The sequence below is a fragment of the Symphalangus syndactylus genome, chromosome 19, assembly GCF_028878055.3.
Source record: "Symphalangus syndactylus isolate Jambi chromosome 19, NHGRI_mSymSyn1-v2.1_pri, whole genome shotgun sequence".
NCBI lineage: Eukaryota > Metazoa > Chordata > Mammalia > Primates > Hylobatidae > Symphalangus > Symphalangus syndactylus.
In genome coordinates, this window is record NC_072434.2 from 19381451 (window position 1) to 19393840 (window position 12390).

The window sequence follows — 12390 nt, forward strand, 5'->3', positions numbered from 1 at the left end:
GCTAAGGAAGGATGTATTTAATAGTGCTTCCCCTCTGCACTTCCTCTGACCTTTTGGAGGAGCCACACCCTGAGGAAAGGGTAGGGCCAAGAATACCCTGGCAGGAGGAGATCTCTGCCCACCTCTTCCCGCGACTTCTGCTTCCCCTCTCAATTACCCTGCCTCTCTCAGCTCAAGGCCCAGTGTGTGAGGAGGAGCCATGGAGAGGACTGTTAGGAGCTGCACGGTGATACGGGCAGTGCCAAATATTTCTTTGCATTTTCTGTAGTGCTAACGACCTTAATTGTTAATAATAACAGCAACAATAACAATCACGCCACTGGCACCTTTATGGTTTCTAGAATCTGTCTTCCAAACTGCTCCTAGCACATGACCTCACATCATCCTTGGAGGGACAGGGATAGTTCTCTCTGCCATGTGGGTAGAGACATTGGGTACCAGGGAAGTTTGGTGTTGATCTGGTCACACAGTGTTGCAGTGATGGGTTCGAGGTCCCAGTCTTGGAGTGGGGAGCACTAGGCTGTACCCCCAGCTCTGCCTCAAACTAACCCAGTGTCTTTGAACAAGTCTCGAGGTTCCAGTTCTCTGTCCATCTCAAATGCTCTGTCTCAATAAAATGAGCCTGGTGACAAGCCCAAAGCCTGGTGACTGTCCTCCCCTGCACAAGGTCAGAAAGCTCCTGGAATGGATGCTTGCTGCTTGCTGTGCCTGTCCTTGCATCCTAACAGATGTCATACGAGTGCTCCCCACAAAGAAGGCTGCAATATGGACAGCAGGGAGAAAACATCAAAAAATCATCCTAATGGTCTATAAGTGCCAGGAAAGCAGACAGGCGGCAGGCCGCTGCTGAGGCCAGATGCCGTCCTGCCCACAGTACCGGTACTGGCTCAGACAAAGGCTGGAGGCCTTCCAGCGAGTGGGATCAGACAGCCTCTCTCACCTGCCAGAGTATCCAATTCTCCAGGATGCTCTGAGTGTCCTCAGTTGGGAGGTAGCAGCACACCCCTTCCTCCCCATCTCCCCTCCCCTCCTCCATCAAATCTATCCTTTCTCTTTAAAATCCTGTTTGGCAATCACCTCCTCCATGAATAATTTCCAGTTGAGCCCTGCCAAATTCTAGTCTCCCCATTCCCACTAACACTCCTTCAGCCCCTAGCCATCCTATTAGCAGCTACCAGCCATCACTAGGTCATGTGTCTCTGCACCAGATGAGATTTCAAGTGTGTGTTCCCGCTCTTGTATCCCACTAGACAGAGGACGAATAGGGCCAGTATTTCCTATTTCCTCCTTTCTTAAATTTTCCTCCATCTTTAGCTCCCCAGATAGGAAGCAGGGCATTTGGGACACAAGAAGAGCAGACTACAGATGGATGATACATTCCTCTCTACCTTGGGCAGCTTCCCTGGCCAGTTGCCAGGAAGGCTAATGCTAGAATCTCAACCAGAGTCCAAACAAGGGCTCTGCCAACATGTCTACCTCTAGGGCTGAAAGCCTGGATTGGCAAGGAGGGTAAGCTGGCCTAGCAGCTGGCAAGTTTGCCTGAATTTCTAATCCAACCCACAGCTCGGATGAAAACCTAATCTCTCCAGCTCACAACACTGACTGCAATGCCACTGACATTATTCCAGTGTCGAATAATATTGTTAGGTGAGCTACATGAAATTGCCTTTGTAGGTCAAAAGTGGTTGTACATTGGCATTTTCATATGGTTCAATATAATAACTTTTGGGGGGATTATGTGCCCTAGGAAACTTCGTGAAAGTTTGAATTTCTCTGCCTCTGGCTAATATTCCTTAGTTTCTGGCCTAGGACATAGCAGAATTACAGCCTTGGAAGGTACTTCCTAATTGAAGTTCCCGGCAGATGGTGGTGGGAAATCTTAGAACCTGTTCTACTCCCAAACATCAATGGTGGCAGTTCAAAGGCATATAGCTTTTTGGCCTCTTTTCCCCTGGTCATCCTGGGCAGAAGGATGGGACTTGGCTGCAAGTTGTTACATTGTGCCAGACCCTATCTGTGATAAAAGAGTTTGATTTGGGCATTGAGAGTTTTACTCCTTTGTCTTCTATAGAAGAGGAGGGTCTTGAATCAGGAATATCTGTGTGTCCAAAATTGGTTTCATGTAACAGTACAGTTGATGAAGGCCCAGAGATATCCCCTGCTTCAATCAAGGTTACACAGCAGACAAGAGTCCAGATTACCAGTTTTCTGACTCTCAGTCCCGTGCTCTTCTGGCAAGCCTGGCAGCCCACTAGAACAAACTCCTCCCTCTCTGCCCCCTTCCAACTTCCTGCCTCCCGCTCTTTCAGGCTCCCTCACCAACACAGAAGGGGAATTGACTAAAGGATTAATAGCCCTCGCCTACATGAGCCTACGTAAAAAGAGCCCTGAGTCATGTAGGGCCTAGCCCCAGGGTTTCCAGGAGAAGAGAGGGAGAAAAAAAGAGAGAGAAGCCATCCTGGAAACTCAATCTCTCTCCAGAGCGACGATCAGGATGGGGAGGCGGGGGTGGGTATCACAATGATTTGGGTGAATGACAGGACAGCCAGGTGTGCTGCCCTTGCCAAGGGAGTACCTAGAAGGCCTTGCTTAGCTCAGGCATGAAGGCTCCGGGCAGGCACTGCTTGCTGGTTTCTTTCAGAATCACCTAATTAGAGAATTCTAAGGGACGCTAAAGGTTTGGTCAGCAACAATCTCTGGGCTGTTTGGTGAATTTCTTCTCTTACAGCCTGGGAACCCCCTCCTCAAAAGTTAGGTGGGTGACTCTCGAAGCCCTCAGTCCTCAGGTTCCCTCAGCTGGCCCCATGGCATGGTGGGAAAATGCCTGTCATCCTGCCTCCCTTTGTGGCCCACCCATCAGGGCCCAGGTGCTCCTGTCTGGACAGAAGAGGCTGTGGGTAGGGAGCAGTGAGGGTGGGAAGGCAGGCTTCTTAAGGGACCTTCTTTTCTCAGAAGATCCCTCTGTGTGCTCCATGGGGACTCTCAGCACCCAAGAGCTTAGAAAAGACACTCCTATTGGTCAGGAGTTTTGCAGATAAGGTGAGAAGAAACCAGGAATCTAGCAGTGCCTCTGGCATGGACTTCTCTCTCTCTGGCTAAGTATTTGGAAAAATTTCAAACCTGAAAGGTTGAAAAAAATAGCACAATAAACAACTACAGACCCTTCACTTAGTTTCACCTTTTTTTTTTGAGACAGCATCTCACTCTGTCAATGAGGCTGGAGTACAGTGTCATGATCACGGCTCACTGCAGCCTCGAATTATCCTCCTGCCTCAGCCTGCTGAGTAGCTAGGACTACAGACAGGTGCACAGCCTCCATGCCCAGCTAATTTTTTATTTTGTAGAGGTGGAGTCTTCCTATGTCATCCATCTCTACAAAAAAACAAAACAACAACAACAACAAAAAATTTAGCCAGCCATGGTGGCATGCACCTGCTCCAGTTACTTGGGAGGCTGAGGTGGGAGGATTGCTTGAACCTGGGAGTTTGAGGCTGCAGTGAGCTATGACTGCACCACTGCACCCCAGCCTGGGTGACAGAACAAGGCCCTGTTTCAAAAACAAATGGGGGCTGAGTGTGGTAGCTCACACCTGCAATCCCAGCACTTTGGGAGGCTGAGGAGGGTGGATCACCTGAGGTCGGGAGTTCGAGACCAGCCTGACCAACATGGAGAAACCCCGTCTCTACTAAAAATACAAAATTAGCTGGGTGTAGTGGTACATGCCTGTAATCCCAGCTACTCAGGAGGCTGAGGCAGGAGAATCGTTTGAACCCAGGAGGCGGAGGTTGTGATGAGCTGAGTTTGCACCATTGCACTCCAGCCTGGGCAACAAGAGCAAAACTCCATCTCAAAAAATAATAATAATAATAAAATTAAATAAATAAATGGGGCCAGGTGCGGTGGTTCATGCCTGTAATCCCCGCACTTTGGGAAGCTGAAGCAGGTGGATTGCTTGAGCCCAGGAGTTCGAGACCAATCTGGACAACATGGTGAAACCCCGTCTCTACAAAAAATATGAAAATTAGCCAGGCAAGATAGCATGCGCCTGTAGTCCTAGCTACTTGGGAGGCTGAGGTGGGAGGATAGCTTGAGCCCAGGAGATCAAGGCTGCTGTGAGTTGTGATCGTGCCACTGCACTCCAGCTGGATGACAAAGCAAGACCCGGTCTCAAAAACAAACAAACAAACAAACAAACAAACAAAGAGATGCATTTATGTTGCTTAAGCCACCCAGTCTATGATGTTGTTTTAGCAGCCCAAACTAAGATACGCTAAGACCAATCTTTCACCCATTGGTTTTAGTATCCATTAAATGCTAGACTAAATCAGCTATTATAGTAGAGGCTGCAAACTGGTCAATTTAAAGTTCTAACCTGGCACAGTGGCTCACCCATTATCCCGGTGCTTTGGGAGGCTGAGGCAAGAGGATCGCTTGAGCCTAGGAGTTCAAGGCTATGGGCCACTGCACTCCAACATGGCTGACGGAGTGAGACCCTATCTCTAAAAATAGGTAGGTAAATAAAGATAATGTTGGCTAAAAGATGCAAAGTTTCAGTAGACAGAAGGAATGTTTCTGAGATTTGCTGCACTACATGGTGACTATAGTTAATGTAATGCATGTTTCAGAATTGCTAAGAGAGATTTTAAATGTTTACACTACAAAAACAATGATAAATGTGTGAGCTGATGGATATGTTGATAGTTTGACTTAATCATTCCATAATGTATGCGTATATCAAAACATCACATTGCACCCCATACATATATGAAACTAGTATTTGTCAATTAAAAATTAAATTAAAAAAATTTTTTTTGAGACGGAGTTTCACTCTTCTTGCCCAGGCTGGAGTGCAATAGCGTGATCTTGGCTCACTGCAACCTCTGCCTCCCGGGTTCAAGGGATTCTCCTGCCTCAGTTTCCCGAGTAGCTGGTATTACAGGCATGGACTACCACGCCCGGCTAATTCTGTATTTTTAGTAGGGATGGGGTTTCTCCATGTTGGTCAGGCTATTCTAAAACTCTCGACCTCAGGTGATCTACCCACCTCAGCCTCACACAAAATTAAATTAAATTTAAAGAAAAATTTTGTCATTGCTACTAGATTTTATTAGTTGGCATTTACTTATTTATTTATTCTTTTTTTGATACGGAGTCTCGCTTTGTCTCCCAAGCTGGAAGTGCAGTGGCATGATCTTGGCTTACGGCAACCTCTGCCTCCTGAGTTCAATCGATTTCCAGCTAATTTTTATATTTTTAGTAGAGACAGGGTTTCACCATGTTGGCCAGGCTGGTCTCAAACTCCTGACCTCAAGTAATCCATCTGCCTGGGCTTCCCAAAGTGCTGGGTTTACAGGCATGAGCCACCGTGCCCAAATGGCACTTACTTTTTAATTTTTTGAGACCGAGTCTTGCTTTATCACCCATTCTAGAGTGCAATGTCATGATCAGAGCTCATGGGAGCCTCAAACTCCTGGGCTCCAGCGATCCTCCTGCGCTGGCCTCCCAGTGTGGTAGGATTACAGAGTGAGGCCTTGTGTCTGGCCTCGTTGGCATTTCCGTTCAGAGTTTTCCCTCCCTGCTCCTCCCTGTCCATGTCAACTGTCAAAATAGACTCAAGGAATTTTTAATATTCAATGTGTTACAATCTATTACCATTATCCTTTGGAATGCTCAATGCGTTTCACACCTGGTTGGCAGGAGACCCTTTAAGCCAGCTCCTGTGCCAACATGTCACGACATGAGCATGCTCTAGTTTCTGGCATAACATAGTTCACTTACACTTTTCCAGTCTCAGACTTGGAATTAGTCGTTTTTTCAAGGAGCACTGTTCCTTACAATCTCCCCCGTGGGAAGATGTACTTAGAAATAAAAATCCAGGTACTAGGTGTGTTCCTGTCCACAGTACTTTCAGTGGACAGATCCACAAGATATACAAAAAACCCCAAAAGATTCTTTTTCCCCTTCTCCCATTCCATACTTATATCTCTTTTTCCATAGTGAGACCCTGATTTCCAGAAATATCACCATAGTTACTCATTTCATCTATCATACAATACACAAAACAGTTTCCAATTTATGACACAAATACCACAACCAATAACATGTTTACAAAGTAAAGGTCAAGATTCCTTTGTAGGTGGTTTTTTTTTTTTTTACTTAAAATATGAATATAGAATCAGGGTATGACAGTTAAAAAGTACTTGAATTAGGCTGGGCATGGTGGCTCACGCCTGTAATCCCAGCACTTTGGGAGGCCGAGGCAGGCAGATCATGAGGTCGGGAGATTGAAACCATCCTGGCTAATACGGTGAAACCCCGTCTCTACAAAAATACAAAAATTAGCCAGGCGTGGTGGCAGGTGCCTGTAGTCCCAGCTACTCGGGAAGCTGAGGCAGGAGAATGGTGTGAACCCGGGAGGCGGAGCTTGCAGTGAGCTGAGATCCCACCACCACACTCCAGCCTGGGCAACAGAGTGAGACTCTGTCTCAAAAAAAAAAAAAAACTTCTTACTTCTGCTTTCTTATCCCAAAGGTGGCATACTATATACTGTACTATGCCTTGCCTTTTTCACTTAATAATATATCCTAACGATCATGTCAGATAAGTTCACAGGGCTCCTAGTCATTCTTTTTATTTTCTTTTTGGCTGCCTAGTATTCTATTGTATGGACATACCATTGTTTGTTTAACCATTTTTTTTAAGAATGGGCATTTGGGTAGTTTCCAATGATTTCCTATTGTAAATATGCCTTTAAAAACCACCTTGTGGCCAGGCTTGGTGGCTCACACCTATAATCCCAGCTCAGGCAGGTAGATCACCTGAGCTCAGGAGTTTGAGACCAGCCTGGGTTCAACACGGTGAAACCCCATCTCTACTAAAATACAAAAAATTAGCTGGTGTGGTGGCTTGCACTTGTAATCCCAGCTACTCACGAGGCTGAGACAGGAGAATTGCTTGAACCCGGAAGGCAGAGCTTGCAGTGAGCCGAGATCGCGCCGCTGCACTCCAGCCTGGGCGACACAGCGAGACTCTCAAAAACAAACAAACAAACAAAAATCACCTTGTATGTAGCTTTCCATATTTGTGAATGAGCACCTTCTGGATAAATTCCTAGAAGTAGGATTGCTGGGTAAATGTGTACGTAGCTTTGTTAGATATTGCTAACTTCCTCCCCATTGAGGGTGTACTACTTGTTTGTACTCCTGGCATTGATTTTGCAACCTAGGTAGACCTTGCTATGAGGTGTTCTAAGCTAAGACTTTCCTTGAACCTAGCTGAGAGTCCTTGACCTTCCCACCAATAAACGCACTGCTCCAAACTCCCTTTGCCACACCCCAAGTGAAGTGGCAGAAAGGCAAGAGGAAGGGGTCTTATTAACCCCATCCCAGTTCATCTTCCCTGAGTTGTCCCAGGGATTTGTGCCTGAAACTTGGGAAACTAGAGCAGAGGTGAGTAATGAGGCTGAGGATCTTCGGCAGAGAGGAACTGGGGTGAGGAAAGGTAGAAATGGGGGCTCTGCCCCTTGGCACCTATGTTCTCAATCCTTTCCCTTCCTTTGGCCTCTCCACTATCCCTTCACACATAGACTGCCTCTCAAGCCTCTTCCCTGACCCGGAGCCCTTGGTTCTGGTCCTCACTAGATCCTGCCTGGTTTCCCTCCTCAACCCAAGTTCATGTAGGCTGAACACAGAGGACTGGCTTAAGGTAGAGGCAGAAATAGAAAGTCCCTGTCATTTCTGTTTTAACATGTACAGAGGAAATAAGTCAGTGGAACAAGAATGGCTCACACACAAGGGAAAGAGGAAAGAGGACACAAAGAGAGATACTGGCAGAGGAAGCCAAGGGCAAAACATTCCACACAAGCATTTTGGACTCCAGCTCCAGGGCCTGCTCTAATCCTATGACCTGCAGAAAAGGGGACATGAGTGGAGAAAGGTGGTCATCCCAGTCTGACAAGGCAGAGGCCTTGCTTTTCTCATCCCTCTTTCCTTCTCACCCCTACCCACCAAATACCGACTGGGATGACAGGAATCAATGCTTATTTAAGAAGCAGGGAACTGGGCTGGGTAGGGAGCCTTGTCTGAGAGGAGCCCTTTGGGGGAAGAATTCAGATTGCCTGAAGAATCCTTCCAGAGAAAGATAGTTAAGACTCTGGGTGGAGTGTTCCCCTTCAAGGTCAAACACTTGGAGCTAATCTAACCTAAGCCAAACAGTTTTTTAGGGGCTTGGCTAACGGGGTTTGTCTTGGTCATTCGGGGGACTAAGAATGAACAAGATCCTTTTCTCTCTCCAAGGCTTAGAGGGTCTGCAATGCTCTGTCCTAGTGGATAGGGCTGATCCATGTCTTTGGATGCTGGGTCCAAGGCCAGGAGCACTGAAAAAAAAAAAAAAGAGAGAGAGAGAGAGAAAAGGGGTTTCGGAGTTTTTGAGAGAAGCTAAATTCTTGAATAAGGGGCAGTTTCCGGTGGAAGGCTTGACCTGCTGACAGGTGGCAGGGAGCAGCCCAGAACCCGTTCCTCTCGGGACCTCCAGTTAGTGGGAGTGGGGAAGAGTAAAGCCTCCCGTTATCCTGGCCCAGGACGTCCAGCCCCTACACGCCACCTTACCTCTTCCAGCCCCCACACCTTCGGCAAATTCTAACTGCTCTCCTTCTGCCCCTAACTGGGCCCTCTCATTTTGATTTTCTTCTGACAAAGACCACAGCAGTGTGACAAATCTCCGTAGCCACGCCCTGTCACCTCTACCGTGGAGAGCAGGCTTTCTTTCCATTGTGCGGAGGGGAAACTGGAGGCCAGACGGCGGGTTAGGAACTCTCTGGCATCAGGCTGATTCCAAGGCCCCCAAACTGCCCGTACTTCTCTCAGCATGCCTTGACCCAGCGCTCTAACATCCCCGGCTCTGTGCTGGGCGCTGGGAGTCCCAGGGGTAAGAAGGGCTGTGCTCCTTTGACTTGACCTTGAATCTAGGGACTTGGTGGTAAATGGAAGGGAGAAGGGTCTGAGGCTCGGCACAACCTGGGAGGCAGGAAGCCCCCATTCGCAGCTCAGTTCGCATTCTCCACGGAGTTCTCAGACTACAGCAGAGCCCGGGAGGGTGGAGCCCAGCGGCGGAAAGGCTGGCGGGGCGGGATCGCAGAGGCCGGAGAGAGCAGAGGGGCTGCGGGGTTGCGCAGTCAATCACGCCCCGGGGTAAGGGCTGAGACTGCGGGAGCCGATTACCCCTTTGGCCGCGACCCCGGGCTCAAAGCCGGGGGAGCAGGCGACCCGGTGCGCGCTAAATAACGACCTCACGGAGAAGCCGTCCCCGAGCCCATCAACATCGACCCCTAATCAGATTACTGAAAATAGGAAGGCCGGCTGCAGGAATAGTGGCACTCTGAGCCTCCACGATGGGAGGCCGTGGCGTGATTTTCGGGTTTGCACCTCAGCAAGATGGTGGCAGGGAGGATGGGACACCCGAGGAGGAGCAAAGAAATGGATCCCCTCCCTCCGGAACACGGGCATTCTGTCTTGGGGCCCCTGCCCACTGGGGAAGGCCTCATTCCCTTCTCGAGCAGAACACAGGTAGGGAAGAGCTGTCTAGCCGAGGGGTGCAGTCAGATCAATCAACACCTCAAAGTGAAAATCAAACCGGTTCCTGTTGCTTCCCCAGCCCCGAGATGAGCTCTCTAAATGTTTTGCTTCCTTCTCCCCCAGTTTCTCAGCTGTAGCCTTTACCACTCCTCCAAGCCCTGGGGCTGAAGGCAGGTGTTTCCTCTCCCCCAGCCTGATTCCCACAGATCTGTCTGCTTCAGGGTTTAGGGCCCACCTTCCAGAACACGCCTTACCAAGCTGCCACCATCCTTCCTGCCCCTTCCAGAGTCTGCTCCCCAAGCCACCACCCTTAGCCAAGGAGGGTAACTGAGCTCGTGGGCTAGGAGGCCTCTTCCACTCCCCTTCTTCCTAAACGCTCCTGGCCCAGCCCCTCGTCACCCCCAGGCTCCTTTCCTGGGCCTGGCCCAGCCTGGAATGAGCCTGGTCTCCTTCCTCCAGGTAGAGGGCTCAGAGTGGAGGGGGCGTAGTAGGGCCTCCAATGGGAAGCGCGTGGAGAAGGGGCAGCTTAGGGAGGGGCTTAAGGAGCAGGGCCAGGGTCTCTAGACTCCCTGTCAGACTCCTCACACAGAGGAGGGGGGCGCTGCAGAATGGGATTTTGTTTCCCTTCCTTCCCCCACTCCTTTCCCCTCTCCACAGGGGCCTCAGTTGAGTGCCGGCCTACTTCTTCATCTGACATTCCCCCTGCCCGGCCAGCAGGCGCCGGCATCATGTCTGCAAGTTATTGTTAAGTCCGGCAGGAATGCCCAGGAGGGAGGTGCCTCTGGCAGCAGAGTGCCCACGTCCCTCCCAAGATTCGGCTGGCCACTCCTGCACCCTCCACACCCAGTTGGAGAAGAGCGGCGGGTACCCTCAGGGAGGTGGAGGAGTGTAAGAGGCCAGACTCGACTCGGGGAAGGATGCCAGCAGCCCCCTCTACCAAGAGCGAGCCAAATATGTAAAAGAAAGAGAGAAGGGCGAGCAGGAAGGACAATCCCAGCCTTAATTCCTAGCTCTTCAGCAAGCCAAGGCAGTGACCCAAGACGCTCAGGGACCCTTCCACAGATGCCTGTGGCCCACCCCATCTGCCAAACACTCACCAGCCCCACAGTCTCCAGCCTCGACATCGGAAACTTTTCAATTCACCCTTCTCCTTCCTCCCCTTTGGGACCAGAGATCTGTGGGGCGGTGCCCTCGGAGACACTCATACAGTTGGTTCTGGACGCTCACACACACTCAAACAACAGCGGTACGAGGGAACTCCCAGCTTTTTCCACAGCTAATTATAGATGTGAAAGTCTGAGGATGTTTTGCAAGCAGCACAGAGAAACTGCTGAGGTTTCTCTGCAAAGCTAAAGAAATTTAATTCGTGCACTCTCCTTCCCCACTCCTGCCAACTTCTCCCAGCCCACCTCCACCCCATGGCCCCAAAGTGCCCCTCTCCTAGTTCCCGCTGCAGCCTCTCTTTCCTGCTGAAGATTTCTTTGGTTCCTTTTTTTTTTTTCATCTCTCTTTTGGGCTTTCGAGAAAGGGAACAGACACGGAAAATATTTTTGCAACAGTTTTCCATCCTGCGTCTCATTCCCAAGCCAAGGGGGAAGGGGAGGGCAGGAACAGAATGTGTTGAGGGAGGGTAGATAAATATTTTTTCCAAGAGCTCAATTTTGGTGTCAAAAAGAGAATCCCTCTATTCCCCTACCCCATAGCCTAAGAATGACAAGAACTAGGAAAAGAGAGCTAAATCACTTGTTCGACTATATGGTTTCTCAGAAATGATAATAGGTAAAACAGTATTTGACAAATCTGTGCACACACACATATTTTTAAAAATCTTCCAAACCCAGTCGCATGAAATATGCTAGGAAGAGGAAAATCTGGGAGTTCTAGAAGCCATTGAGAGAAAAGAAAGAAACAAAGTTTGCAAATCACAAGTCAATTCATTCTCTGCAAGCCTACCTCTCTTTCTAGCAAAGATCCAGGTTTCTCCAAGCGGGACTCTCCCTCCGGGATTCCATGGATGGGGGTAGGGTGGGGTGACCACCCACCAGTTTCCCCAGTGTGGTAACCAAGCTAGAGACGCTGGCTTTGCTCTCTTGCCTTTCCGGCTAAGGCCGGGGAGTGGGCTGGGTCTCCTCCCCCTGCCCTTCCAATGGGAAGGACCTCTCAGGTTCCTGAAAGAAAAAGGGTGCAGGAGAGCTGGGCGGGTGTCTCTGATCTTGCTCTCTTCGGAGGGATGGTGCCCCAGGAAGTTCGTGCCCCCCTCCCAGCCCCCAGCTTTGGACGATCTCAACGGCAGAGCTTTCTTAAGAAAATGCTTGTCATGGCAACAGCTCTTGCTAACTCGGGCCAGACTCTTGCTCACCAGCTCTCCCCAAGCAGTGCGGGAAGAGAGAGGGGAGGAGCAGGAGCTGGAACAGAGGTGGGACTTGGCGCGAGGCCAAACCATTACTCTACTGTTAAGGTGGCCCGATTCCTGCGGTTGCTTCCTGGTTCGTCTTAAGGGGGAATGGGGAAAGAAAGGGAAGGAATCCTCTCCCCTGTCGGCCTTCTTCCCCGCCCTTGCTCTCACTTGTTGAATAGAAAGCTGAGTAGGGGTGGAGGAGGGGTGAGGGTGGAGGTGGGGAGTGGATGTGGGTGGCGGTATTCAACGGTTGCTGGGCGGAGGGGAAAAAAAAGGAAGCTTCGGCAGGCGGTTGGCTTCCTGCAGCTCCTACGGGCCTCTCAACCCCTTACTCACTTAGATTCAGGACCCAGAAACCCGAGGTGTCTGTGGACACTTGTATGTCCCCTCCCACCTTCCTGCTCCTGTCTGAATAGGGGG

The 12390-nt window shown here is 49.8% G+C and overlaps 1 protein-coding gene across 4 annotated transcripts in view; it reads right to left on the reverse strand.

Moving 5' to 3' along the window:
* ATP2B4 (ATPase plasma membrane Ca2+ transporting 4) overlaps window positions 1-12159 on the reverse strand; it is a 117644-nt gene extending 105485 nt beyond the window's left edge. Inside the window, exon 1 of one of the 4 annotated variants that reach the window (XM_055234875.2) lies at window positions 11526-12159. The gene's annotated coding sequence lies outside the window, so the exon portion shown is untranslated. Of the gene's footprint in view, window positions 1-10669; window positions 10731-11525 lie in introns of those variants that run through there. The other 3 variants (XM_055234874.2, XM_063613229.1, XM_055234876.2) reach the window with 3 other exon arrangements.
* Between the last annotated feature and the right edge of the window lie 231 nt (window positions 12160-12390).